The sequence below is a fragment of the Netta rufina genome (assembly GCF_964035555.1).
Source record: "Netta rufina genome assembly, chromosome: 3".
Taxonomy (NCBI): Eukaryota; Metazoa; Chordata; class Aves; order Anseriformes; family Anatidae; genus Netta; species Netta rufina.
Window position 1 is genome coordinate 74,167,590 of NC_140125.1, and position 27,564 is coordinate 74,195,153.

The 27,564-nt window shown below is 44.8% G+C and overlaps 1 protein-coding gene across 2 annotated transcripts in view; it reads right to left on the minus strand.

The window, feature by feature from the left end:
* Nucleotides 1–27,564, minus strand: part of FYN (FYN proto-oncogene, Src family tyrosine kinase) — a 129,339-nt gene that overhangs the window by 56,341 nt on the left and 45,434 nt on the right. For both annotated transcript variants that reach the window (XM_084285385.1, XM_084285384.1), the window contains exon 2: nucleotides 17,149–17,219. The gene's annotated coding sequence lies outside the window, so the exon portion shown is untranslated. The remainder of the gene's footprint in view (nucleotides 1–17,148; nucleotides 17,220–27,564) is intronic.

Consider the following 27,564-nt stretch of genomic DNA (forward strand, 5'->3'; position numbering starts at 1 on the left):
GCTACTGCAGGCTGTGACAGTATTTTTACAACAGGAAATGTTTATTCCATATGTACGAAGACTACACTTACAAGAAATAATGCAGGAAAGGAAAGTGATCTAGCTTCTATTCTGCTTCCTTCCTTCTGCAGCGTGCTGCATTGCGATGTTTGTTCCAAAACACAGATAGTAGTTCAAGGCCAAGATTTTATTTAGCCTGATCCTACAAAACAAGCCTGCAGGTAAACCACATTCAAACACATCAAGCTGTTGTATTGCATTCACACTTGTGTAAGTGGGCTTAAAATTTCTCTTTTCAGCATTATTGAAGCTCTTATATCTACAAGTTAGTTTTTGCATCAGTGCTGTGGTTTTCAAACTCCCGTGAATTAAGAACACTTCCTGAAGATGCAAACAGTATGTTGAGGAGGAAGCATCAGTTCTGAAGGGTCCTTTTTATGGTCCTGAGCTCTAGTATTCCAGGTTGTAGGACAACTGCATGCTGCATTTAGGGAGAACAGCACAATGCCTTCATAAAGCATTGCACCCTCCATGGCTGTTCCCCAAACGCTACTGCTGAAAAAAAATAATGAAGAGGACTAATTGACACGTTTCAAATCTTTGCTTTCATAAACCCAGTTTTTAATTTAGGAAGTCTGAGGTAGCCTTTTAAGAAGAAGCATTCATTCTCCTGTAGAATCCCATTTATTACTGCGACCTACAATACACGTATGTTATAAATTATGAATGGCCACAAACAACTGCCTCCTGTCTACAAGCTAATCACTGGCAAGGGACTCTGTTATGCTTCTGGGCCAAACCTGCAGCAGGCTGGTGAATTTGGGGAGTTTTGAGCATCAGCAGATTCACAAGCTGACCGACCAGTGCTGACTGCTCGTTACTGAAGTACTTGAAGATGAATAAACAGATCGCTCAGGAAAAGACGGTATTCTGAAGTGGGTTGTACAGCTGTAGAAATAATTCCGGAGTTCATTTGTTGTCTATCTTCCATGCTGTTCTAAACCATTAAAACCATCCCCACTACATCCTGTATTTTTGGAGAGCTGACAGCACTAACTCTTTCATATTTGTGTGTAAGAGATGTAGGGGAATTCAAAATATAAATAAAATTAGTGGACACTTCCAAAAGTTATGTTTACTTCATTTATGGTTTTGAGTAGCTTACTTTTCTGGCAAGGCAATATTGTCCCTGAAACTCAGATTTCTCTAAGGATCAAAAGCTTCTGTTTTTTGTTTGCCTCTGAGCACTCTAAGCGTCTTCAGTGCAGGTTTTCTTGAGCGTGAAGAAGGAGGCTACATGTTTTCTTTTGTATATATTTTTCAGAGTGGTTTTCAGATGCCAGGAGCATAAATGTAAGTGAAAGAGAACAGTCCCAACTTTGTCGGCTTCCCAGCACAATATTTTGTACGCTGGCTCTTTTGTTTCCTTGCAAGCTCAGCACTGCTTTAGTGGCAGCACCCCGATTCCCCCTGCCCCCCACAAGTGATACATATTAGTACATCTGTTTTCTCTGTAAAGTCTTTTTGCATTCTTTGCAGGGCACAGGAAGGATGTGGGCTCCTTTTCACATTCAAATGAGGCAAATTAGCCTTTGCCTGGTTCCAACAGCATAATGCTTATTTTACATTTAAGCGTGAGAAAAGAGGTGGAAATAAAACCCAACACGTTAGGTGGGTTACGGGTTGCACTTTGGTACAAGCCTCACATAGCCTTCTTTTGCGAGCTGCTCTCCACATGACATCATTTCAGGATGGGGTTCAAAAGTTTGGCCGTGTAAAATGATCAAGTAGCTTGCACAAAGAAATAGCAGCCACAGACATGTTTAACATGGGAAAAGGCTGAAATCAGCAATGGGAATCAATGTTCCAGGAGGGGTTCCTGAAGAGCACTGATGGTAACTTCCTAACAGAGGTGATCGAAGAGCCAACAATGGGGAACGCTGTGCTGGACACCATGCTTACAAACAAAGACCATGGGATGTGAAGGTCAGGAGCAGTAATGGCTGCAATGACCGGGAGATGGTGGTTGCCTTTTTTCCAAAAAGCCAGTTTTGGCTTCTTCAGGAATGTGCATTGCATTGCATGGAATTACAAGAATTACATAGGATTACAAGAATCACATGGGATACAGCCCCAGAGAAAATACGGGTCCAGGAGAGCTGGTTAATTTTCAGGGATCACCTCCTGGATGCTCCACAATGCTCCATCTCAATATGTAGGAAGCTAAACAGTGGTAGCAGGAGACCCACATGAATGAACAAGAAGCTCCTGACTGAAGTCAAACATAAAATGGAAATGCACAAAAGCTGGAAATGGGGTCAGAGAGGGTTAGGAAACCCAAAGGAGCTGAATTCAAGAGATGTGAAAAGCAGCAAGAAGCTTTTCTGTATGAATATCAGCAGCAAAAGGAAGACTGGGGAAAACGTGGGCCTGCTGCTGAATGGGGCACTAGTGGTGTGCTCCAGAAGTTGACATTGGTGTCAATACTGTTTAATTTCTTCATTAATGCCAGAGTGTGCATCTTCAGAAAGTTTGGGAGGAATAGCTGGTACATGAGATGGTTGTGCTGCCATTCACAAGTACCTTGACAGGCTGGAGAAATGGGCCAACAACCTCATAAAGTTCAACAAAGTGAAATACAAAGTTCTGTGCTTGGGGGGAAATAACCCAATGCTAGGGAGAACATATTGGGGGCCGACCAGCTAGAAAGCAGGAAAAAAACTGGGTGTCCCAATGGATGCTAAGTTGAACGTAAACCAGCCGTGTTTCCTTATGGCAAAGATGGCCAACAGCACCTGGATTGTGTTAGAAAGTGCACGGCCAGTACATAAAGGGAGGTGATCCTTCCCCTTTACTCAGCACTGCTGAGGCTCTTAAGGAGTGCTGTGTCCAGTTTGGGGCTTCCCAGTGCACAACACACATGGATGCACTGGAGTGAGGCCAGCAAAGAGCCACAAAGATAGTAAGAGATTGGAGCTTTTGTCATGTGAAGAAAAGCTGATAAAGTTGGGAACATTTAGCCTAGAGGAGAGAAGGGTGAGGTGGATCTGATCAAGGTGTGCCTGATGAGAGGCAGCAAAGAAGACAAGGCAAGACATCTCAGTGGTGCCGGTGACAGAGAAAGCAGCAATGGGCACAGAGTAAAATACAGGAAATGTCATTTAAATACAGGAAAAGAAACTTTTCTATTGCGAGGGTGTTGAGCACTGGAACTGGCTGTCCAGAGAGGCTGTGATTTCTCCAGTGCCGGAGATACTCAAAACCCAAAGGGACACAGCTCTGAGATACCAATTTCAAGCTGACCCTGGTTTGAACAGGGGGTGGATCACCTCCAGAGGTCCTGTCTAACCCCAGCAGTTTTGTGATTCTGTCAGGTCACAGACAGATCTGCTGCACTTAACAGCATCCTCCTCTCCTTCCTTCCAGGAAACTAGAGACAAATGCAGCAATTCAGTAACGTAGCAAAAAACACAGCACGCATTTTGTGAGGAAATGGCATGGTTCAAATTCCTGCTTTTTTCAGAACCTGTGTTCTAATGCGAGTGGTGGAGCTATGAGATGCACAGAAAAAAAACCCAAACAGCTGCTTGGCGAGCAGTGGTTTACCACAGGCAGTTAGCACTGGGTGGAAATTCAGTGCAGACTTTATGCTGCACCAACCTCTTGTACACTTCATGCATGCTGTGTGAGGCAACGTGCTCCGTGTGCAGGGAATTACTGTGAAGCAGTCAGGGTGCTGTAAACATACACTTGGCTTTACTGACGGCAAGTGCTGTCCCCATCCAGCTGGGATGAACCAGTTGTGCTGACACCGACGGGCTGTGCCCTTGGCCCGGGGACATGTAAGATCTGTGTCCCAACTCCCTGCTCTGCTCACAAACTACCCCTTGAAATGAGTTAGTTGTAGTTTTGTCTTGGTTTCCCTCTATGCTATCCTGAGCCACCACACAGTGACCTCTTTCCTCGGCCTGTGTGAGCACAGCCCCACCAGGGCCTCCCACCCAGCCCTGGGGGAGGCCGGCGAGGAGCAGCAAGAGCCTCATCTCCCTCAGCGCTCACAGCGCTTGTGCAGACACCTGGCTGCCCAGAGCACACAGACGCCTACTGTTCTCACCCACCTCTCTCCCCTCCGAAGCCAGAGGCATTCAAATCGATTAGTCTTGCAGCACACAACAGAACAGCTAACCCATTATGTGTGGCAGCCTGAATCCCCTTCTCCTGCTAGCTCTCCCCTCACAACAGCAGTGTAAAGCTCCAGCTCAGCCTGAACAACCGAGGAAGTTCTTGAAAATAGTGAGGGTGAAAAGATATTTTAGGTATCCTAGGGGCAGTCGGTTTCTCCCTGCTGAGGTGCTCATTGCACCTTTAGTGCATAATTTCCATTGTAACCTGCTAAAATAATGAGATTTATTACTCCTCTCCTAAGTTATACTCTTCCCTCCTGTTCTACAACCCTTGTTCCCCTGTTGTGCCCAGTCACAACCTCTTTGGGGTGGACAAACTGGAGAGTGGTAAGCAACTCTGGCCTTCTTCCCTTTCATCATGGGATTTCATTTGGGCTCCCTTTCCCAGGCCTCGGAGCACAACTGATTTCTGAGAGCAGAAAGGAGAACAAGAATAGCGTTAATCTTTAGTGGTGTGATAAAAATCACTCTCTCATACAGACAACTGGAAAAGGATTTCAAAAGAGCTGTTGTGCCAAGAACCTGATAGCAAAACCTGAAATTAAAGCCAACCCACACCTTCCTGTTCACAGACAAAGCTCTTTCATTTTCTCCCCAGCACTCCCTCTTCTCGAACTAATACTACCTGGGACTAAAATGGAAACTGCTACCAAGCGCACCTGCCCACCAAAACGCCCAGAGCTTTCAGAGGCCACCAAGCATTCCCATAACAAAGGCACAAGAGCTTCTGCTTTACGTGTGGGGTCGCCTCATCTCTCTCACTTGTTTTGCTTTAAGTACAGGTAGTAAAGCACACGCTTCACGTGCGAGTGCCAGCTGGCAGCTGCGTGCTGCTGGTTGCGTGTGGGCCGCGCGGATAACAGAGGAGATGAGCCTGTAGGGGAGGAGCTGTCTGATAAATCATTAATGAATGAAAATATGAAGTAATCTGTCTGCCTAGGAGGCAAAACCGTCTAATAATGAGAATGGTGGACTAGGAAGCCAGAGATGAGGTTCCTACCCCATCCTCGCCCCAGCTCTTTTTTCCATGCTTAAGAAGATACAACTGCCTCCTTACATTTAAGAGTTTTTTTCTTAAAATCAACATAGAAAACCATGATGTATATTAAAATAATAATAAAATGTACAGCATCATTTGCAAAAACTGCAGTCCTTGCTCCTTTATTGTCACAGGCAGCACACAAAGACAATAACCGTTCCCAGAGACAGCACACACTAAACCAGGGGGTTTCTCAAACCCATAACAAAACCTAGTGTGACCTTTTGCCAGTGCCGGTGGCATTTAATTTGAAATCGATTAACTATACTCACAGTGCTAATTACCCATGGGCTTTTTTTTTTTAGCAATCTGACTACTGGTTGGAAATGTGTGGGTATGCCCGTGTGTGGACAGGGACACTGCTTTCTCTGCGCTCTCTGAAATGAAAAAAGCTCAAGAAATGATTTTGAAAGTTACATATGTGTTTATGGCGATAGCTGCAGGGTGACCAGGCACATTCAGCTGGAAAACGATGAGGTTGTCAGGGGAAGGGTCGGGAGGTCAGTGTGGTTTATTGTGCACAAAGACCTAGCAGGATGTGTCATGCAGCACAAAATCAATACAGGCCCTGCATGAAAACGCAGTCGTCAGTTTTGTACAAATCTCGGACTTATTTGGAAAGATCCTCGTACGGCAATTCTTGACTTGTGTGAAATCTTTAACTCCTCTCTATTTCCTCTGCCTTAAAAAATCCTGAACATTCAGGGATTAAAGCAGTTTTAGCATAAACTCCTACAGAAGAGATGGCATTAATCAAGATGCATCCATCTAATGGATTGGGTGGTTGAAGCAGTTATGGGGTAGGAAATAGAAGTGTTTTATCAATCAACCTGCTTATAAACTATGATTTTCTGAAGCAAACAATGTACAGATTACAGTGGAAACCATAAACAGAAGACACGCATGGTCACAACTGAACCAACGTCCATGGAAACCCAATCAAGCCTCTGAGCAGACCTGTAGAGTTTTCCTGCATACCTATTTGCAGCCCCGAAGTCCATTTTAATTAGCCTGCCAAACCCTATTGAGCCACAACAAGGTTATTACTGTTTACCAAAGGGCCTGCTCAGGCAATTTGAAAAGGAAATTGCCTGCGCCTAATCTAATCGCTGAGAAGTATTTAAAACTATGTTAGATCTAAAAAGACCAACAAAGAAGCAGGAAGCTCTGAAAGGTTCAAGAAGCTTCATGATTCAGTTCCCGTAAATCACAGCAGCAATTTGGAGATGAGCTCCCTGGAGATGTTCCAAGTCACAATCAGATGCTGTGCTCCGCCGAGAACAAACACAACGCAGGTGAGCTGACTTAAAGCGCACAAAAGTATGATTTCTCACATACATAACCTTACTGGTTACTGAATACATTTACATAATAAGTGTGTTTTTTTTTTTTTTTAAATTATCCACTGGTGATGTCATACAGATTTAAATAATCCGCAGCGCCAGTCTCTGCTATTTGCAAGCCCTATCTGACACTTTAAAAGCCTTTGCAAAAGATTTAACTGGGCTCCATTAAAGAATTCTATTTTTTCAAACTTTTTTTAAGTATAAGATGAGCAACATCTATTAAACGTAACAAATGGATTGTGATGACGTGGATGTTTCCGGATCCTTGCAGAGAAACAGCACGCAACATGAGAAGGAATTACTTCAATTACTTCTGAAAATTACAGAAAGTTTAATTGGAGGTTGCTGGACCTTTTTAAGCTACAGTCAAGCTTATTAACATTAGCAAATGTACAGCATTACCTGCCGAATGACTGCAGAAGTACATTTGATGAGTCACTTGCTAGTTTATGCTTTGCCAAACTGACCAAGACCAGATTTCTGTTGCTGCGGTTCCCAGCAGCTACTTCGACATGTGTGGACTGCCACAGTTTCAGCTTCAGTACCGCCTGCTCTTTTGCTTATGTGTTCCAGGTGAGTGAGAGAGAGAAAGAAAGGAAAAGCTCCCTTCACACTCCACCACTCCACTGACATAGATTAGCCTAGGAGAGATGACCTGGATTCAAACTTGGTTAAATACCAGAAAGGGAAAGTCGTGAGCAGACAAAGCAAGCTCCAAGGGGATTTATCTCAGACTTCCAAGAGTTTTCTGGTGTTTCACCCAACCCCGACTTGTGGAGCATATTAAATTTGCTGCTCTCCCTGTCCAGTATCATTAGGGAACTGTCCATCAACGAACAGATTTCTATCAGAGCTGGTTATCAACCTGAAGAAACTATACAACTAATCGCCAGCTGTGCCTAGGGCACCTTCCTCCTCCTCCATCACGGAACTGAAGAGTTTTCTGTGTTTTTTTTTTTTTTTTTTTAAACAAGGACAGTTCTTGTCTGCGTGACACGTAGAAGCATTTCCAACCCAGAAGCGCCTAAAGCTACACCATAAAGCTCCTGGAATTTTTCCCAGACATAAGAGATACAAAAGAATAAAGAAGAGAGCAAGACATTGAATATATTCATGGGTATCCTCTACAAGCAAGAAGAGGAATATTCTAGGAAAAAAAATACCATGAGAATTGCTTTTTACAGTGGAAGTGAAGCAGCAGTGATAATTTGAGATAAAAATTCTCTACATGGCAGCCCTCTTACAGCTCCTGCTGAAGCAGGACAGTGGCCTGAGCTGGGGCTGGTCTCTCACTGCGGTTATGAAGAGCTTTCCTAGAGAAGAGGTGGTTAAAAGTCATGGCTTAGGAATTTATTTCTTTAATCAGAAGTACAGCTAGGGAAATATTTAATACAGCAAAAAAAAACACTGTGCTTTTGCTAAGTCTCCTGTGGTACATGTGACTTTCAAAGATGCCTCAAATATATGCCTCAGAGGGAAAGCACACTCTTCTTTTGACTTCTGGAATCTGAAAGGTGCTGTAAAAGCGGTCTGGTAACAGGAGATTAACAATCCACATTTCCCCCCAAAATTTAAAACTGAATTCCCACGTAAATTCACCCAAATCTTACTTGGGTAAAAGCAGTTACAATTCTAGGGACCTAAACCAGATGGGAAAGGCAAAGTAACAAACCCCATCTTTGTGCGAGCTCTTCCCAAGCACTCCCACCCGTGCACAGCCGAGGGCTTTGATCCCTGCCTTCAAACCCAGACCTCTGGTCTCAGAGCCCTGCCCAGCGCTGGGCTGCTGAGATGTCTTTCAGGTGGGATGTTTTCTGCGTATTACACAACATACAGCCCTCCTGGAGGCTGCTGTCATCACAGGCAGGGTGCTACCTCTGAGCATCAGCCACGTGAAGGTGGTGGGACGAAGCCGCAAGCCACAGCGCTGTGCAGGACTCGCTCCCGTTGAGAAGTCAGTAGCACGTTTCCCATGCGTGACCTGGCAAGTTTCTGCACACAACTGCTTCTGGATAACATCTCCACTGCTTGCAGAGGATGACAGACATGTGGAGGGCACATGCCACGCTAATAGCCCAGAAATGATGAATACTTCAGTGCTAACATACAGGACTTCTGTTAGGCTACAGCGATGGGGCTTGCATCTTCGAGGTGCTTCAACGTGAACCACGATCAAAATGTTGTTGCAAGCAGCCCCTGATTCAACACAAGCCTTCCTTCTGCCTCGTCAGCTTAGAATAGTGCTCCCTCTCTTCCGAAGCGCCTGCCTTATAGCCAGCCTCATCCAGAAAAGGATTAGAGGAAGATGTATGCTGTCATTTACAACCGGGCAGGCTGATCCTCTAACAACGTCTAATGACATACAGGAAAACTGGTGGTTAGACCCGAGCTAAGCCTCCCTGTGTAATTACAGTCACTTAGAGGGCAAAACTCAAGAGGGAAACTTATTAAAAAGCAAATGCAACGATCTCGGGCTCCTGCAAAGATACTTAGCACATACCAACACGGGCAGAAAGGATATCTTAAAAATAGGACTGTGGATGTTGCTTGGTCTTCCTAGACAACGTAAAAAAAGCCACTTCATTCATATACAGATTTGTTTCTCTGTGTTTTGACAGATGAGCACCATGGTAGAAAACAATGAGAAGTCTACAGGATCTCTCAGCTGTCAGCTTCTATATTTTCTATATGGCTACAGATGTATTTGCAGATATCCTGCTCTATAGGTAGAGCAGAACTTCGTGTACTGAATCTTCTATCAGCCTCCATCTTAGAAGAATAAAGACACACAATTGTCCAAACCCATCAAGTGATGTAAACCAGACGAAATGGGGGATAAAAGGATTGTGTTTTGACAGTAAATGGCATGTAGAGAGAGACTAGTGCCCTAATAACATGGAACAAGCTGTGGGGAAAGAATGGACAACTCCTAATTGTCATACACAGCCAACAGACATAACAGCTAAATGAGGACTTTCCAAAACTGATGATTTGCTGCAATTACAGCTCACCAGAATGAGCACCTAGCAGCAACGGGTGCTGGTGCACTGATGTAACCACTAGCTTTAAAGCAAGTTGTGCTAGAATCTGGTGCAAGATCCCACTGAAAAAATGACAAAACTTCTAACTTTTGATGAGCAACAAAAGAGGACAAGAAATGACCTGAACTCATGTTTACAAAGTGTGCAGTGTTTCTTTCCATACCATCTTCCTTCTAACTAGCATTTAACTGTACAAATTGGAAAAAAAAATAACCAAGGACCAAAGCAGGCTGATGTTTCAAATCACATCTAAGATACATGCAGGCTTTTTATCTAGTAATTACAGAAAGAATGCAAAAACTCTCATGCCACTTATATTTTTATCATTTTATCTGTAAAGCTACTTGCTTTGGGTTGTCACGATTTTTGCACAAGGTAAAATACAACAAGAAATAGTTTGATTAAAAAATGCAAAACCTGTGCCAGGAAGTCAATATGGTCTGAGAAGTTGTTGCAGGATGAGATACCACCTCGTAACAGCAGAAAGGCAGGATTCTCCACACCCAGAAGGGCATTCAAAACGCTAGCAGCCTGAGCTACGAGATTCTGTATTTCTCAGGGCTGCTGCTGCATGACATGATCAAGGATGCACGCAATCTTCAAGGCTTTTCAAGCTTTTGCTGGAGGGAGAATTTCAAAGCAGACTTCTCCCTGTCTCGTAGTACTAAGTGGGCTGGGCGGGAATGGCATTTACACAGTTGAATCTTTTACAATTTTCCCTAAAAACAATGGAAGCATTATGATGTACTACACTAGATATATTCCTATCCGTGGGCACAGTGTAGGTATGGACAAAACACTATTTATTAAAGGCTGTACAAACCTCTGTTAGCTCCGAGGCTCTCAGGATGATACAGCATAATCACAGCCTTACGCCGGTGGATATTGTCTAAAAATGGCTATTCTCTAAACGGCACCGTCCGTGCTTTATTTCCCTGATAACGTGCCCTTGATAACGTGCCTTGGGAAGAGCTGCCTTCCCCACACTGGTGGTGGCTGCGAGGGACCCCTTGGAGCCGAGGAGCTCTGCTCGCTGCTGGCAGCAGGGATGCTGCAGGATGACGCAGGGCGCTCCAGCAGCGCCGAGCTTACCCAGCCTGACACATCCAGCAGGGATCTCCCCCAGCTCTGAGCAGCGGCCTTCCAGATCCGCCCATCTCACTTTTATTTTGAAATGGCTATTGCCATACAGCACTGCAGGCCGCCCGAAAACACTCACCAATGCTGCGTCTTCACACTGTCTTCTTTATTTTTATTTTATTTTATTTTTTTCTGGATTGCTTCCCAGGCTTGCTTTTATCTTTGAGCTTAGCAAACTGATTGATATAAATAACTCAATGTCCAGAAATACTCGGCTTTGTTAATCTGCAGGGAGATCTCTCCTCTCCTTCGTGCTCCTTTCTATGCAGTTTCATTATGCCCATGCCAGAGGAGCATTTAAGCAGGAGGGAGATGGAAGGGGAGGTGAAAAACTAAAGCAATGTGCTTATGCTGTGAGGTGGAAACACACTTGTGTCTAGAGACCTTTAACAAGCTCTTACCAAGGAGGTAGCTTGCCTATATGCAAAGTATTTAGTGCCCAATGTAAAGTTTCACAAAGGGCAGACAGAAACAAACCCCACAATAGTTACATCTGGGTGCTGCAGTACCCTGTAACACACCCTGATGCCTTCTGTCCTCCATTTAGCTTCAGCAGCCTCTGCTATGCTTGGCGGATAAAACAATCTCCCAAATGATTTTAGGTCTAAAATCTATTAAATCCATGAAGTATTGATGAGGCAGAATTAATGTCGAGAGAATTACATTAACCACCCCCTTCCTCCCAAGATTTCATAAAAGAAACTCTAGAAATAAGCCGGTGCCTTGGCTCTACTACAAAACATAGCGTGCTCGTGTCAGGAAGGGGAAATTTACACCCGTCCACATACCTTGGTCTGTATCTATAGATGTATTTAGTACTGCAACGTGCAGTCAGTTACCATGAGTCTTATCTGCAGTCAGTGCCTTATCTGATGCTCAGAAATCACGTTCGCTAGTCCTGGTAATCTCGGGTCTGGTCCATGCACGGCGCCGCACGTCACACGGATCCTGCTTCCTCGCCTCTCACATGGGTCGCTGCCGGGTGGCAACATTACCTACCGAGACCCTGGTGCTGCCTGATTAGAAACTTGGCACAGCTTCCAGCTCTGGCAACCTTTTCCAGGCTGGATGTTTGCTGTGAGTTTTTTTTCTTTACTTTGTTGCCGTTTGGGATTTTTGGCATGACTTCAGCCTGATTTTTTTTCAAGCTAATTCTGAAACAAGGCATGGGAAATCAGAGTGATTTGTCCATGTTAAAAGCCTCTGGTCACTCCTCGAGCAGCTTGAGAGGTTTTGTGATTTGGACCAAAAGCCTGTAAGGTGGCAAGGCAAAATCTTTGTATTTTGACCTCTGCAAAACACTCCTCCCAAAGACGACCAAATTACCGACCTCTGAAAAAACAAGTAATAAATTACTGACCTCTGAAAAAAAAATAAAAATCCATTTGCAAGGGCTCACTAAAGAAGTATTATTTCCTAGTGACTCCATTCTTTGGGATTACAGCTACAATGCCCAGGATCCTGCTACCAGGTTGGCGGGACCAGCCTGCTGCAAGCTGACCTACTCTTAAATATGTGAAACCAGGTGCAAGTTTGCTCTGCATCTAAATCTGAGCTCACAACAGGTTTGATGGCAGTGACCCCTACAGCATATTGCACAAACATTTTTATTCAGTCCTCCAGAGGGGAGGAAGGGGAACAGAAGGTACAAGAACATGCAAGTGTGAGGGAACAGGAGCTTTTGTATCAACTGAGCAGCGACAAAAACACCCCGAAGCACGTGCAGAAAAGAGCAAAGTTGATGTAACACTCCCTGCAGCAAACATCTGAATTTGCAAATTTAATGCTCTTCTTTCAGTGGAGTGTTTGGAGAGCTTGTTAACAAAAACAAAAACCCAAAGCCACAGAAAAACAGTTTATCACTTACAACATTCTGTGATGGATCTCCGAGTTGCCGTAACACCATGGTTCAAAGGTCTCTGCTGCTGAGCCAGCTAAGAAAGCCAGGGGATGCAGCAGCATGTGGTACTCTACTGTTTGCTGTCTTACCAGTCCTTCCTTATTTCTTATCCAGTGGCTAATTCAGGAGGGTTCTCCAGACGGATGGCCCACAGACCGACTCTCTTTGGATCACCTCAACTTCAGCCCCCCAGAACCCCAACAGCTAAACTAAATGCATTACTAAATGCACATCTTTGGGATGGAGGAGACTGGAAGAAAAGAAACAGACTAGAACTGGAGGAATTACTAGCATAGTGTAGCAAATCTCAGTAAAACCCAAGATATTTTAAATGCTCGTGAATTTCCACATACTTTTCTTCCTAAATAGGCACGATAATCTGCAGCCAGCAGGAAGGGGTAATGAAGTTACACAACAGAAGCACATCATGAGGTGTGTCAGTGCCCAAATTAATTACTCTGGAAAACTAAAAGCTACTAGAAACAGGACCAAAATACACCAGGTCAACCATAATTACAAAGAACAGCTAATGATTCTGGCAAAGCCTCTTGTGGGCATGGCAGAATACAGGTAATGATGCACAAGTTATGCTGGGTTATTTTTGCAATAAGAGCACTTATTCCAAGCTCTTTGCAGATAATACATAGTTGATCTGTAATACTTTATGTCAGAAGCTTGACAAGTGAGAAGAATCACCACGAGAAATTCAAAAGCATTTTTGGTAGGTGTCCTGGATGTAAATAATTGTGCCACAGAAATCAGACACCCAGGAATGCACAGAGCATCACCATCCTTCTACAGGCAAACAAACTTAGTGTGCATAAAGTTACTGACAAGTTGTTTTCATATAATCTCTAAAAATCAAAGCAGGCACTACCTGCTAATTTTTTTATTTGTTTAAAATAGAGGGGAGGAATCTGACTGCCCTTAATGGGAAAAAAAAACAAACAACCACACCATCAAAACACCAGAGGTGTGTCTTAGCAGCTGAAATACAAATTTTCCATGATATAACTGAGCAACTAAAAATAGCTGAAACCACTGTTTAAGATGTGCAGTTGCTTCGAATGTATTGACAAGTGTTCAGATGGAAGCGCAGCATCTCTGATTTCAACTGAAACATCCAAAAGCCCAGCACCTAGGAGGGTGCCCCTGCCTAAATTCAGGTTGAAAGGAGCAGTGGATTTCCCAAGTATACTTTCAGTTTCAAGACCTGTGTTTCAAGCATTCACAGAGTTCCTGGAAAGAGTAAATCTGTAAGACAGGACGAATGTACAGCATCACACCTGCAGCAGGAAGCACTCCTGGGGCTCCTTGCAGTTGTGTAAGTATTTCATGTGCTGGAGAGGTGGTGGCTCCATGACTGCCCAGCGAACACTACGGGTGTTCAACACGAGGGTCAAATGTGTAAGTGTTGACAGTACCTGCTCTGACATCCATGAGGCTGCTTTACAGAAATCTCATCAAAAGAGGTCTCTACTCACACTGCTCAGGAAGATATCATCAGCTCAGCTGAGTGAGTTTTGAATTCAGTCAAGATTCCCCTCGCAGCATTCAAGTATACTTCTCTAATCAGCTCCTACATCCATTATGAATTTTTGATCTGGAGCCTGCATGATCTTTTCCAGGACTTTGATCCAGGATGAATAAGTGACTTCTGTGCTCAGATGCTATGTCAGGATAAATTCAAAATGTTCTCTTGGTGCCCAGTCCTTCTTGGATTCAGTGGTTTAGGGACAGAGGCTGGTCAAAACTATTTCCTTCCCTTGCATTTTTGCAATTATTTTTAACGTCTCTGTGAATTTGGAATGCCATAGAGAAATCTACAGTGGGCGGGGAGATGTTTCAGAGATCCTTGCAGACAAGAAACTCAAGGTTCCTGACTGTTCTACCTCAAAACGAGATTTTGCAAACTGTTTGAAGTAGAAGGAGGGAAAGGAACAGCTATGAAAACAAGCAGAAGTTGCAGAGGCTGTTTACATATCATAATGGAAAACAATACTAAATTTTGGTGCAAAATCCTGGAGCATGGAGTGCCACAAACTCATTTCCAGGCTGACTTGAAGAAATTCCAGGGTGTGTACAAAAACCAGCAGTGAGAAGTGTCTCTGTTTATTAGGTTATGTCTGAGCTACTCAGGGAAACAGGTGATTTTCAGGAGCATCAGTTTGTCAGCTAACCTTCTTCTGAGTTTGAGATTCAGCCAAGTCAGCAGCCATGCTCCCCAAGTCTGGACATGAACTAAAGGGTGAGAAACACTGTGCAAGTAGACTCTCGGTAAACCAGACTGTTTTTCCCCTCACTGACAAGTTTGCTGCATCTATGTGACACCACGTTTCTTTGGAGCCACAGGAAGCAGCTTCCCTGATGTGGGGTTGGGAGGGTCTTCTCCAAAACCCCTCTCACTGGCAGAGAAGATGCCCCATATGGATCAGTTTCTTCCACCAAATTTATTCTATGATTCTGATAAACATGTTTCTTTCATCCCTTTCCCCTTGCTGCTCTTGAGCTATGTTTCTTCATTAAGGACAGCCACGGAGCCTAGACCAGTCTCAGCTGATGCAACTTTGAAGGGAAATTTAAACACAACAATCTGACTACCAGGGCTGCCCATAAACTTATTTTCCTTTGTGTTACACAGCAACACCATTTTTGCACTACGATGCTGCTTCTAGACCTGACAGCACCATAGCTTTGTCACACAGAGATCAGCCAATATGTAAGGGCACTGGACAACTTTAGTCTCAAAGTATAGTTCTTATCACCAAAGAGCAAACTAGATATACATCCTATCTTCTCTTGCAGTAACAGAAGTCAGCACAAAATCTCATGGATTAACAAGTTCATGCAGCTGGTCTGTAGCTCACCTTTGGGCCTACAACTAAATTCCAGGTAATTAATTGTAGTCATATTTTCCTGTATAGGGATGTAAGTGGAAGCTTTACAACATGAACAATTGTCCAAAAAGCCAAACTGTAGAGAAAAAAATGCTTAAAAGGTCTGTGGTAGGGTTTACCAAGGTACAGTTGAACAAGGTGTTTCATGCTTTTGGCTGACTTTTTTTTTTAAATTCTGATCTTGGTCATCTTTTCTGATCTTTAAGACTATCCACGCTGCAGAAGGCTAAATGATCTACACTTAAACATCTGCTAGCTAATCCTGATCCTTCTGTATGATGTAACAACATCTGTTTTGTGGTGTTGGTTGTTGGTTTTTTTTTGGTTATTGTTTGTTTTAAATCACAGAAAAGAATAAGTGTTCTCACAGAGCCACTCTTTGATTTTCAGTTTTCTACCCCTGCAGGCCATCTTACTCTGAAGTCTTCTGCCAGTGGAGAAGAAGCCAGTTTTCATCTGCAATCTGCACACGCTGGTTGAAGAAAAAATTTCTGTCCAAGACCCTGCTTGGCCAAGGGAAAGAAAGGACACAATCTTCTGCAGGCATTTTTTTTTTCCAAGGGAGATGGTGATCAATTGGCACCAGCCACAGCTGCATACATTGAGTCTCCAAGGGGAAAAAGCAAGGTGAATCTACAAACTAATGTAAAACAGTTTTGCTTTTTTTCAGGTTGGGCTGGAGATAAGTGAAAACTAGGAAGAGTTTTCTCAGGACTACTCCCTTCTAGCTGGGGGCACATCACTAATTATCTTCCATTCTTCTCTGCCTCCTTCTCCTCCCAGGGGCATGACTGAGCAGCACAGACACATCACCCACAACACGCCACGATCCCACAGCGCCTGTAGGACCAGAAGCCTCTGGAAGTGTGGTGTCCAGAGACCAACCAGAGAAGCAGCAAAGTTTGCCATGTGGGATGGAAAGGAGGAATATGAAGGCTGGTACATCACACAGGAGCACCTACTGCCTCCTTATCTCACAGCAATAAGCAAAATGTCCTGGCTCCACATGGAAGCTAGAGGCAAGCATGCTGGTCAGATGCTCTGGGAACAGACAGATTTCACACAATCACAGAATTGTAGGGGTTAGAAGGGACCTCAAGAGATCACCAGGTCCAACCCCCCTGCCAAAGCACGTTCCCTAGAGGGAAATTTCCCAGTTGACTGCACACCCCCACTGCTTTGGGAGGTATGTGCTCCCCCTACATTACTATTTTTCTCCTGATTGTTTATAGCTCTACCACGCCTTTTTTTTTCTTTTTTTCTTTCTTGTTTTTCAGTTAGGCTTTGTGTTTCTTCTACTACAGATTTTAGCTCAACCACTCTTCAGCTGAGTATAGCAGCTACAAACACAATAAGCAGATGCCACTGGAGCAAATGAAACTGCATTCCTTGCCTTGAGGCCCAGCAGGCTGCTTTCTGTCAGTGCTTCTCCCACTGTGAGCCCCCATACCAGAGGAAGAAAAATACGTGTAATCAGCTACATCTCTGTGAGCTGCATTTCCCATCAAGTGAAAAAATAAAATAAAACTGAAATAAATGTTAAAACAATCTGTCTGAATTTGTCATTGAAACCCAAAAGTGATCAAGACGGTACCACTTACCAGAATTTTCCCCCAAAACAGAGCAAGTTGACCTTCACCACATTTCCTCAAAATTGGCTCAGAAACATGACCTGTAAAGTGAGAGAGAAAGGGAAAGAAAAAATTAGTGACTAGGACATCACAAATGACATTACACTTCTTTCTCACTCTCCTGGCACGTATCACCAAACTTCCACTATTTTCCCTGTTTTAATGAATGAGGTAATTGGATGTGATCCCCTCACAACAAATCATGAAATTCCACCAGCATTATGCAAAATATTAAAGTAATTGCAGGATTCCTTCGGACTGCTCAGACACATCACTGTCACCGACATGACAGTGATTCAGACGTCAGGGATACAAGGTCAGCAGCACAAAGCAAGCTGCGGCATAAAGCAAGCGTGCCAATTATTTCAGATCCATTCCTAAAAAATCGGTCAGTGTCTCCTAGTGATTTTGCTTCACCGAAGTGCTTTTGAAACGGGATGCACGTAACGCTCTTGATGGCATCCGTGTGTGAAAGCTACACAAAGAAAAAAAGGGTTGTGCCACGCCACGTTTTTAGGTGATATTAATTGCCCTCTGCTCTCCCAAGGAACAAAGACGGAGAGCAAGTAAGCAAACACAGCATCCAGCCTGACACGCACGAGGGCCGGTTTGAACAACACGCAGAGCAGAAGTGACAAATGCCATCGTTTAGCCAATGCTGAGTAAATTTCAAATGACAGCAACTCCTTATTTCCCCTCGAGGCGAAATCTTTGAAAGAGCAGCTCGCGGAGCACGGGCTAACAATGATGTTAAAACATTTCTTTTGGAAGCGCCTGGAAGATGGGGGAGCTACGGTTTTGCTGGTGCTCAGGTTTGGGAACGGTGAGTGTGCAGCAGAGGAGGGCACACATTTCAGTGTCCTGCTGTCCAAACCAGTGAGGTCAGACTGAATTTGACCTGCTTTCAGAAACGCTCACATTCCTCCTCCGCCCCCCCCCAAGTACATGGCTGAATTTTCCACGAGAGAGGCATTTGTGAAATTACTGCTGAATGAGTGACTTTACAACTGCACACAGCTGACTTCGGGGCCTGCATTATTGATGGAGAAAACCCGCCCCAGCTGCAGAAGCAGCAGCAGATCTTTGCAGCAGTGCCTTTTGTGAGGGATGCTGGAGAAGGGGGCATGGCTTCTCCGCTCAAATTGCTTTCATTGGTCCTTGTTCCATGAAAAGAAGCTAGGAAAATAAAACTGCTCTTAAGGAATAAGCAAGTAATTCTTCAAAATCATGGCAACTGGGTTATGCTGTTCTAAATCCCGGTAAGAAAGCAGACCTCTGATTTCATAAGGCTGAAATGTCATTCTGGCTAGAGAAGTCAGGGTGGGGAGAGAAAGGAAAAAAAGACATTAAAAATCAGAAGACGTTTTTGTGAGAGGTTTAAGGAATAAACGTTTTTAATCACACAACTGCAAATCACAGCGTATTCTTCCCTGCTTGCTTTCTTAGCTTAGTGGTTGAAAAAAAAAAAAGAAATCCTGGATGTATCAAGGAATAAAGAAAAAAAAAACACAGCAAAGCCTCCTCCCCCAACATCTATTGTACAGCTTGGCAGAATTCGTAATAACACTGAAAAAAAGATGGGTCTTAACCACTCTGCTCAGGCTCGGGGAAGGTGGTTATTATTCCAGTACCATCCGTTTCCCTCCTTAGCTTCCAGGCATTTGGCCTGGAAAGCAAAATTGAGTCAAGAAACTGCTCCTGCCTCCCAACTAATTGGATAACATCTGCATAGAGAAAAGTTGGGAGCTTAAGAGAGGAGCCAAGTTCGAGTCAGTCCAGCAGCACCTCAGCTCTAGCTTAGCTCATTATTTTCTCTTGCACCAAGCCAGAGAAGCGACACGTACGGGGAAACTCTGTACTCCACGCTGTCGGAGCCACGAATCCCTGACAGGCAGAGGCTGGCACTGCTGCCAAAGAGGGCAGAGCCCCCCTGTGCTTGTCTGTAGCTTCTGGACACGGCCCCGGCCTTGCTCCCACACCCCTGCACAAATGCCTGTGCACATGAGGATGGAGAAGCAGCCAGCATTAAGACCAACTGGATGCAGGCGCCTTAGTACATGCTGAAGGAGCCCTGTTCAAGCCCTTGGAGAAACTGTGTAAGAGAAACCCAAAGACTCCTCGCTCTTTCTTTGCATTCAGTCTAGGGGCTGTACAGACCTCAGCTTCAGCCTTAACCATTTTCCTTCTACCTAACTACATAGAAGGAACATTGAGCCTCTTCCTTGAGGGCTTTGGATAATGTTACTTAGCTACAGATTCTGACCAGCACTTCTCAGAAAGCTTTGCTGACCTTTGGAGAAAACAGCATAGGAGGTGCAAATAAATGAACATTAGAAGTGGTGCAGAAGGAAAAACATTGAGAATGAAAACCTTTGCTGGACAAAATCACGCTGAGCTCTCCTTCCACTTGCCATCTAAAATCAAATACAAAATGAGGCTGTTTAAAGTACAATCAAATGAATGGGATTAGGTTTAAGCAACATCAGCTTCCCGCAAGTTGCTGTGATTTGCTTCCCATCCCAGCCCAAAACGCTTACAGCAGGGTCACCCCAAACTGTGTCACACATACCAAAGCTGTCCAAGCATCTTCTCCTAAATGGCATGGCATGGTAAAACACTTAGCAAACCACCAGATGGGAGAAATTGCTCTGAGTCTCAAAGAAGAGACTTTATTTGAAACTTAAAAAAAAAAAAAAAAAAAAAAAAAAAGTAGTCTTGGGAGATAATCAGGCTTATTGTCTGCCAAGAACAGCCATTTCCTGTAAGCAGCATCAGCTTCAACAAATCGGAATTTTTTACTGAAAAAAAAAAAACACAACAAAAAGCCATCCCCCCCTGCAGCGTTGCACATATACTACTGGTGCTTTTATGTAGCTTTGTGCAAAAGTTGCCTTCTTTCTGTGCAGAGGAAAGTATTGTGTGAAATACGATGCGGTGAGTAGAATCACGTCACCAGCACGTTTGTTTCCTTACTTTGCGGGCTTTATGAGACAAACCCCTGTTTACCCTCATCAGTTTTTCAGATATGTTTTTGTCAGTTCATACTGGGATCAGAATTAAGTTTATTACCACTGGCAAAAGAGAAATCACTGACAGCAGACACAGTAACTACTTCTTTTTCCAAGCCTCCATGCCAAAATCCATTAACACCCACCAACTTCCAGGATCTCTGGAACAAGTCCACAGTGAACAAACCTAGACAAAAACCCACAAACAAAAACTGATTTCCATTAGAGCAAAAATCCTTCAGTGACAGTTTACCCACTGTATAAAACAGATAAAGCCATGATTTAAGGCATTAAAGCAGTTACGTGAAGGATTCTGGTCTGGTACACGCTGCAGGTGTTGCAGTTTGCACGCAGGCTTGGCCCAGCTGGAGGAAGCGACTGGCTGAAGTCATAAATAATTTTCAGATGGATCCCAGTACATGCAATTCACTTTGTGATACTCAGGCACAGAATGAAATCCAGATGATGATAAACATCTGACAGTTTTCTACTAGTGACATGCTTTTGTTGCTGCCTTTTCAAACCTTGAGCAGAACCACGCATCCCCAGTTCTTGGGCTTCAATGTTACTTGGTAAAAATTGGGAAGAAGAAAGTTTTCTGTGTGGAGAACACTTTACAAATGAAAGTCCCTGGACCAGGGTGCGTGATCTGTAAATTATCTAGATCCACTTTGTAAAGGAAATGTCGGTTACTCTGCCAAGCAATAGTCTTCTTTTTTTCATACATGCATGTTCTAATATAATTTGTGTTCATTATGCTACACACCATACCAAGGAGGTTTTGGGCCATGAATTAATCGAGGAAGTACTTTTCAGTAGTGGGTTGCTCTGGCCTTACAGTACCAAGGCCTGGAGCCCCTCAGAGCAGGTCGAGGACTCTACAGGAGGTTGCTGACACATTTGAACAAACTCACAGAAGCATGCTCAATTTTGCCTGGGGTGCAGCATTTTCCTGATATTTCCCCCTTAAGATTTATAATCTTATTTTTTAAAAGAAGTAATAATATCAAAAAACACTTAGAAAACCCTTTTAAAAAGCAATGTTGAACACGAGAAGAAAAAAAATTTCTGCATGCTGAGTTTATATGACGAGTTTATAAAGGGACTGCACATCTTAAACTTAGCTTACATAAAGCAATCTTTTACTGTGCGATGCCAGATTATATATAAAGACCCCTTATCCAGTGAACATCTGAAAGCTTTCCAACAATAAAACGTTTAAAGTTTAAAGGAAGCTTATAGGCTTGCTCTTAGACAGGGACAGTAGCCTCACTGTTACCCCGAGCCTCTTCCTTGCTGGGGGGGGAGACCCAGGGAGCTGCGCGTGACACGAGGAAGCCCAGCCAGCATCGGGGGGAGCTGAGGCAGGAGCTCCTGCAAAAAGCAACTTGTGCAACTAGGACAGGCATGGCCCTGGGCATCTGCAGAGGAAAAGAGACAGCAACACCATTACAAGACTCTGCTAAGACCAAACATTACGATTCTTGTTGATTCCTCCTCCTGTGCGACAGAATTTGAAAGAGGATGGTGGCTACACAGCAGGGCAGGCATCTGCCTCCTGATCCTCACTGGGTATCTGAAACAGCCACCTGAAAGCTTTGTGCAGTTACAGGACATAAATACGGATAACCAGGTCCCTCTCCTAGAGTCCCAAAGAAAGTTCGTACTACCAAAACAAAACCATCTGTCCCCACCATCAAACTTGCAGCTCTATAAAAACCACATCTCTCAAACTGCTGCCCTTCCCGTTTGGAGCAGGAGGAACTCTCTGAACAGATCCAAGGTCACTTTCGCAGTGCCAGCAAGTCCTGAGAAGCAGGAAAGAGGGGGAAAAAAACTTCAGGAGAATAAAGAGGCTTTGCTTCAGCTTCTAGTTTATGAAAAGGAAAAAAAAAAAAAAAAAAAGAAAAGAAAAAAAAAAAAAGCCAACAAACCAAACCCACAGCACAAAACTGTGTTAAAGATTATAAGCTAAACTGCTTCTTCTCCGTGCCACTCAAATCTCCTCGTGCACCAGATCTACTGACTCATCCTTAGTGTATGTGCTGCTGTCAGCGGGTCCCTATATCCTGCACATCCTTTACTACCAGCCCTGCCCAAGCATGCTGCGTGGTTTCCTTTTCCCTGCGATGCTTCGCTACCAAAGAGAGCTTCAGCCCCTCGCTGACACAGTTGATGTTGCCAGCTCCGTACTGCTGACACTAGTTCCTTTTTCCCTCTCAACTTTCAGGCAGGCTAAACTAAACCAAATCTTTCTGCTGCTTTCCTAGGCATCAACTTGCTTTGTAACACAACAGCTACAGGCCCACCGAGAAAGCAGAAAACACAACGGAGCTGGGACCTGAAAGCAGAAAGGAGGCACCTAACTAAGCACTATGGTGTGGGAAGGGCTAATACAGGTGGAAGTGTGCAAATCCTTAAAGAGAAATATTGAGGGCAGATACCACAAATACAAAGATGCAAAAGCATTATGAAATACATCATGGGACAACTAGGAGGTGTCATGAGCAAGCGGAAGAGGGCTCTAGCATGAGAAGGAAAGAGGAGGGGTACTGGTGATTGAAAGGCATGCAAGACTGCTCATGAACTCTGCCTTTCAAAATCTGGGAAGATCCCCAAAGCTTTGGCATCCACACTGCCTAAAAGAGAAGCAATCATGTCTTCTAGCTGCCTTTTTAAGCTGGAAGCCAACTTGTGTGCCACATACCTCACCCAAGCCATGGGACTGGTCAGCCTCTGTGTCAGGCACCCACAACCACCTGGACAGAGCCATCCATGGGGGAACCTCCAGCCAGCCAAACGGGGCAGGCACCGAGGCTGAAAATCCCATTAATATACGAGGGGCATGTGATGGCAGAGATGTACTTCAGTTCTCAAAACTGTAGGAAAATGACTTCATTAATTGTGGGAAGAGTGCTCGCATTTCTCTCTACAGAAAAATGAGAACTGCTCTGCACCAAACAATTTTATTTTTTATTTTTAAGAAATGAATGGGTCCCATAGTCCTAAGAATAGATCGCACTCCCTGACCCTCTTAGCTGGCTCTCAAGAATGCTGCTGGGTACGGCTGGAGCTGAGGGAGGGCGCGAGGCCACTGCAGGCAGCACGCATCCCTCCCCTGCACCCCCGGCCTGCCAGCCCACGCTGCCTCGTGTCCCTGTGACACATGGGGACTGTTTCTGGGACCAGGAAAGGGGAAAAAAGAACAGCAAGAAAAACAGCAGCCAGCATAATGCAGGCTTTTAGAACGTTTAGTACATTATAGCCATGCCGTACAACAAAAATGAACGCATGCATGTACGCTGTATGTAGAAGAAATATGCTAAGGTTGCAGCGCCCCCAGTGTCAGCCATTCCCCCTGTGCAAGAAATCACAAAAAATACACCCATGGGAAGAACCAGTCTCAAGTCATGGCCAATTTACTTCAAGGCTTTAAACTTATGCAGAATTGAGCATCTATCCTGTATTCTTAGGACACACTGGAGGTGAAAGGGGTCCTGTATGTAACTAAGGACTCCTTGTAGTTCAGTCAGTCGATAGGATTAGGTATGTCTGTGCAATGCTTTAATGGATTATTCACCCCAGAACAAGCTACCTGACGTTCCTGAGCGCAGCCCAGCCTCACAGGATTGACTCATCTCCAGGCCAGCACGTGGCTAGTGCCGTTCTTCATCCCGTACAGTAAAGCAAAGCAAAGCGAAGAGGTTGAGCAGTGTGTGAGCTACACGGAGCAAGCCACGAGACAGCTGGAAACTGAACCCACAGCGCAGGGCCCCATCCATGTGCACAGATTATTGTGGCTTCCTGTGCTATGTCCTTGACTGTGGAAAAAAAATAGTTTGCACATTTGGTTTTCCTAACTACTGTAATTCAGAAATTACCCTGGAGCAACACAAAGGAGCAGCACTTTCTGCAAGGAACCCGCAGGCTGGGCGGGCTGGGGCTGGTGGAGCCCAAGCACCCGATCTCAGCAGGCGCCCCGCCACCTACACGTGGTCCCACTGCCTGATGCTGAAGAGAAAACGTTGAAAAAGTGCTGAAATTCTGTGAGAACAAGCTATTTGTAAACTTATTTCTGTATCAAAGAACGCCTGTAAAGGAAAAAGTAAACAGTGCAAGAAAAGAATACAGCAATGGGATTAAAAGGCAAGCAATGAAAACACTGCACTGTAAACTAATGATTAACTACGACAAGCTGAAAACAAACTGTTTCCTTCTCGCCCTCTTCACGTTAGCCTTTTAAGACACAAGGATGGGGAAAAAAAAAGGAGGTCAGAGTTTTAAAATTGTGGAGCTTATCAAATCCAAGATCAGATGAGTAGAGCAAACCTACGAAGAAAACATCCTCTCTGCCCACCTTCCGTCCCCAAAAAGGAAGCCCAGCAGTTACAACCCATCAGCTGCAGTGTGGGTCTGGTGTTTTTAAAGGATTGCTCTGGAGAGCCTTTTTGCCTAATCTGTTCTTACCTTTCTGAAAATTTCAAAATAAATAAATACTCCTTATCTTTCTGGAAGTTTCAAAATACTGAAACTTGAGGAATATGAAAAATAAAACAACACAACATTTTCTAATCAGACAAGTATCATAAAGCAAATAAAGAAGGTCCTTGCTTGTCATGTGGCATGAAGCAAGGAAGGAATAAGAGCTTTAAGTTAGAGAAGCACTGGTGTGAAAACCTATGTAAAGCTGCTGGTGGGCTGTGGGGGGAAAAAGGGAAAGAAGAGCGCTGTCTCCATGTTACTTCACTGATTTTCTTATTTACCCATTTATTTATTTTCATAATTAAATTTCATGTTGGCGAGTTCTGGATTCAGGAAAGTGGAAAAACAACACAAAAAAAGTCACTGTATTTTGACAGTTTACTTTCCAACAAAAACCCCCTGCTCTCTTGTAGCTTCCAAAAAAGACTCCCACATAATGAAAAACAGGAAATTAAATCCTCAGGACAACACAGCAGAAGTACAAATGAAAAGATTTTGCAGTGACATAATGCTTCAGCCTGGAGTGCAGATCAAGTCTTTATTCCTTCACGCTGTTCTCAAATCCATCAGGTCCCTCCTTCGAAAGCAAGTGTCCCAGCATGAACCAGAACAAACGCGGGGCTCTTGTAATTCCAGGATCGTGCTATATTAATACAAACCCCTCTGCAACACAAAAGCCACACAAAAGCCCGTATTTTGCTGAAATATCCTATGGATTTCACTGAGCATTTTTATGCTGAGCAGTATTGCTCTGCAACACCCCCTACTCCCTTGCTTTAAAGATTAAGCAAAAACCTGTGGGGGGGGAGCTAACGAACCTGGATTTCCAGCTTGCTTGGGGCAGCCGGGGGTTCAACACCCAAGGAAATCGTGACTCCAGATGGACAATGTGAGCTCCTCCGGCACGAAGCTCCCCCACGTCACCGGCTGCAGCCTCCGTGCCCCGGTGCCCATCGGCATCAGCGGGGCAGCGCCGGCGGCCGGCCAGGAGGGTGCCAGGGGCAGAAGCCCCCTCCCTGGATGGTGACAGCCTGGCAAGCTGTAGAGATGAGGCCTGAGCCGCAGACGCACCGCTGACAGCCTCGCCCCCGCTTCCTCAGGAAACCAGGCTGAAAATCCGGCTTTCCCCTCGCTGCGCCCCCACCCCGCCCCCAACCCCGCAGATGCAGCGTAGAAAAAAATAAGAAAGGAGTAGCGTAGATGTAAGGCTGGAGAGCCGTGCTGTCTCCCAGAACAGCATCTGGATGACTGTCTCATGCATGTTTCAGGAGTGTCATTGGCTTCCTGTTTAATATTCTTGTTTTACTGCTGCACAAAGCCAGCCTCGTCTCTAGCAGCAATATATTACTCTCACATCCTCAGAGTGGATCCCTAATGAGGGTATTCTGGTTTCTTGATATTCAGAGACCTTCTGTCGGTATCAGCAGAAGATCAGCACACGCCTGAGCGCCCGTAAAACAGAAAGGGAGAAACCATCTTTCTGTGTTAAAACAGAGCCGTGGGATTAAAGGGAATGTGAGTGACCACCTAGGTCGCATCCCTGCTCACGCAGCATCTCCAGCATGAATGCTTTTCTTTTTCTTAGGCCACCGACGCAGCTGGGGGAAAGCAGAGACGTTTGTGGGCGCCGAGCCCCCTCCCCAGCCTGACCCCCTCGCCATGCCGGCCTGCCCCAGCTGGCCTGGGGAGCGCTGCCCGCCCACCACCGCGGCCTGTTCGCATTGCCATGGCTACGCCGCCGCTGCTGCCGCGCACGCCTGGCCTATTTCTGCAAGCCTGCCATGGCAGGGGGTGTTGGCTACGGGCTTAATCTCAGCAAGGTCTAACACTCCCCCAAGCTGCCGGCTGCACAAGGGAAGGGCCACACTCAACGTGAACATGGATCGTGAAGGGCCCGGAGCGGGGACTCTGCATCGCCCCGAAACCAGCTGAAAATTGGTGGATATAAACCCCCGTGCACAACGCAAGAAAGGGCAAGTGCAAGAGCCAGCCAGCCTCAGCATGCTGGCAGCCCCAGGGCCTTTGGAAGCATCCCAAGGAAAGAGCACTTTGACGGAAAGACCTGGAGGACAACAATGAAGTAGTCTTGCCAACGCTAACGGGGCGTGTGAGGTCTGCAGAAAACCCACAGATGCCATTTGGAAAGCAACTTGTACCCACTGGAGAGACTGGCAGCATGGGTGGCAGGAGGAGACCTCGGAGACCTGAAGGACAGGTGGAAAGCAGAGATGGAGAAGAAGGCTTTGGGATTGAAGACAGGCAGCTGGTGTGCATAAAGGAGTCAACTGAGGAACGAGCAAGGGATGCTACAATGTTAAGAAATGAGGGAGCTGGACAAATTCCCTTAGCAAAGACATTCTGGACAGACAGAACTATAATCTGTAGAGGGCAGAGAAAAGGATGCTGCAGTAATTCAAGACATGAAATGAGCACTTGGATGTGAATTTCATCAGCATGGTCTGGAGAGCAGAGGGCATTTGTGAAGAGACATCACACGGGAAGAATCCACTGATCTCTGATCGAAGATGTAGGGAACTTGGAGATGGACGCATGCAGATTTTGGCCTCGCTGAGGGACCCTGGTGTTGTCCATGGCAACAGAGACGGGAGATAATGGGGAGAGCTGCAGGTGGAGCTGTATCAATGGATAACTGTTTAGCCATGCTGAATGACTCTTCATGAGTTGGGATCCACAAAGAAGTGAAGAAAGCCCAATTGAGATTATAGCTTGGACAAGGAGAGAGAGGACTAGTTTTCTGTTCCAGCTGTAAGAATCACATAGATGTACATCTATACAGCTATGACTCTGTGATGACTTTTTATATGTATATGTGTATATATACATACATATATGAAAGATTATTTGTATTTTTGTGTATATAAATGCAATAGATCTG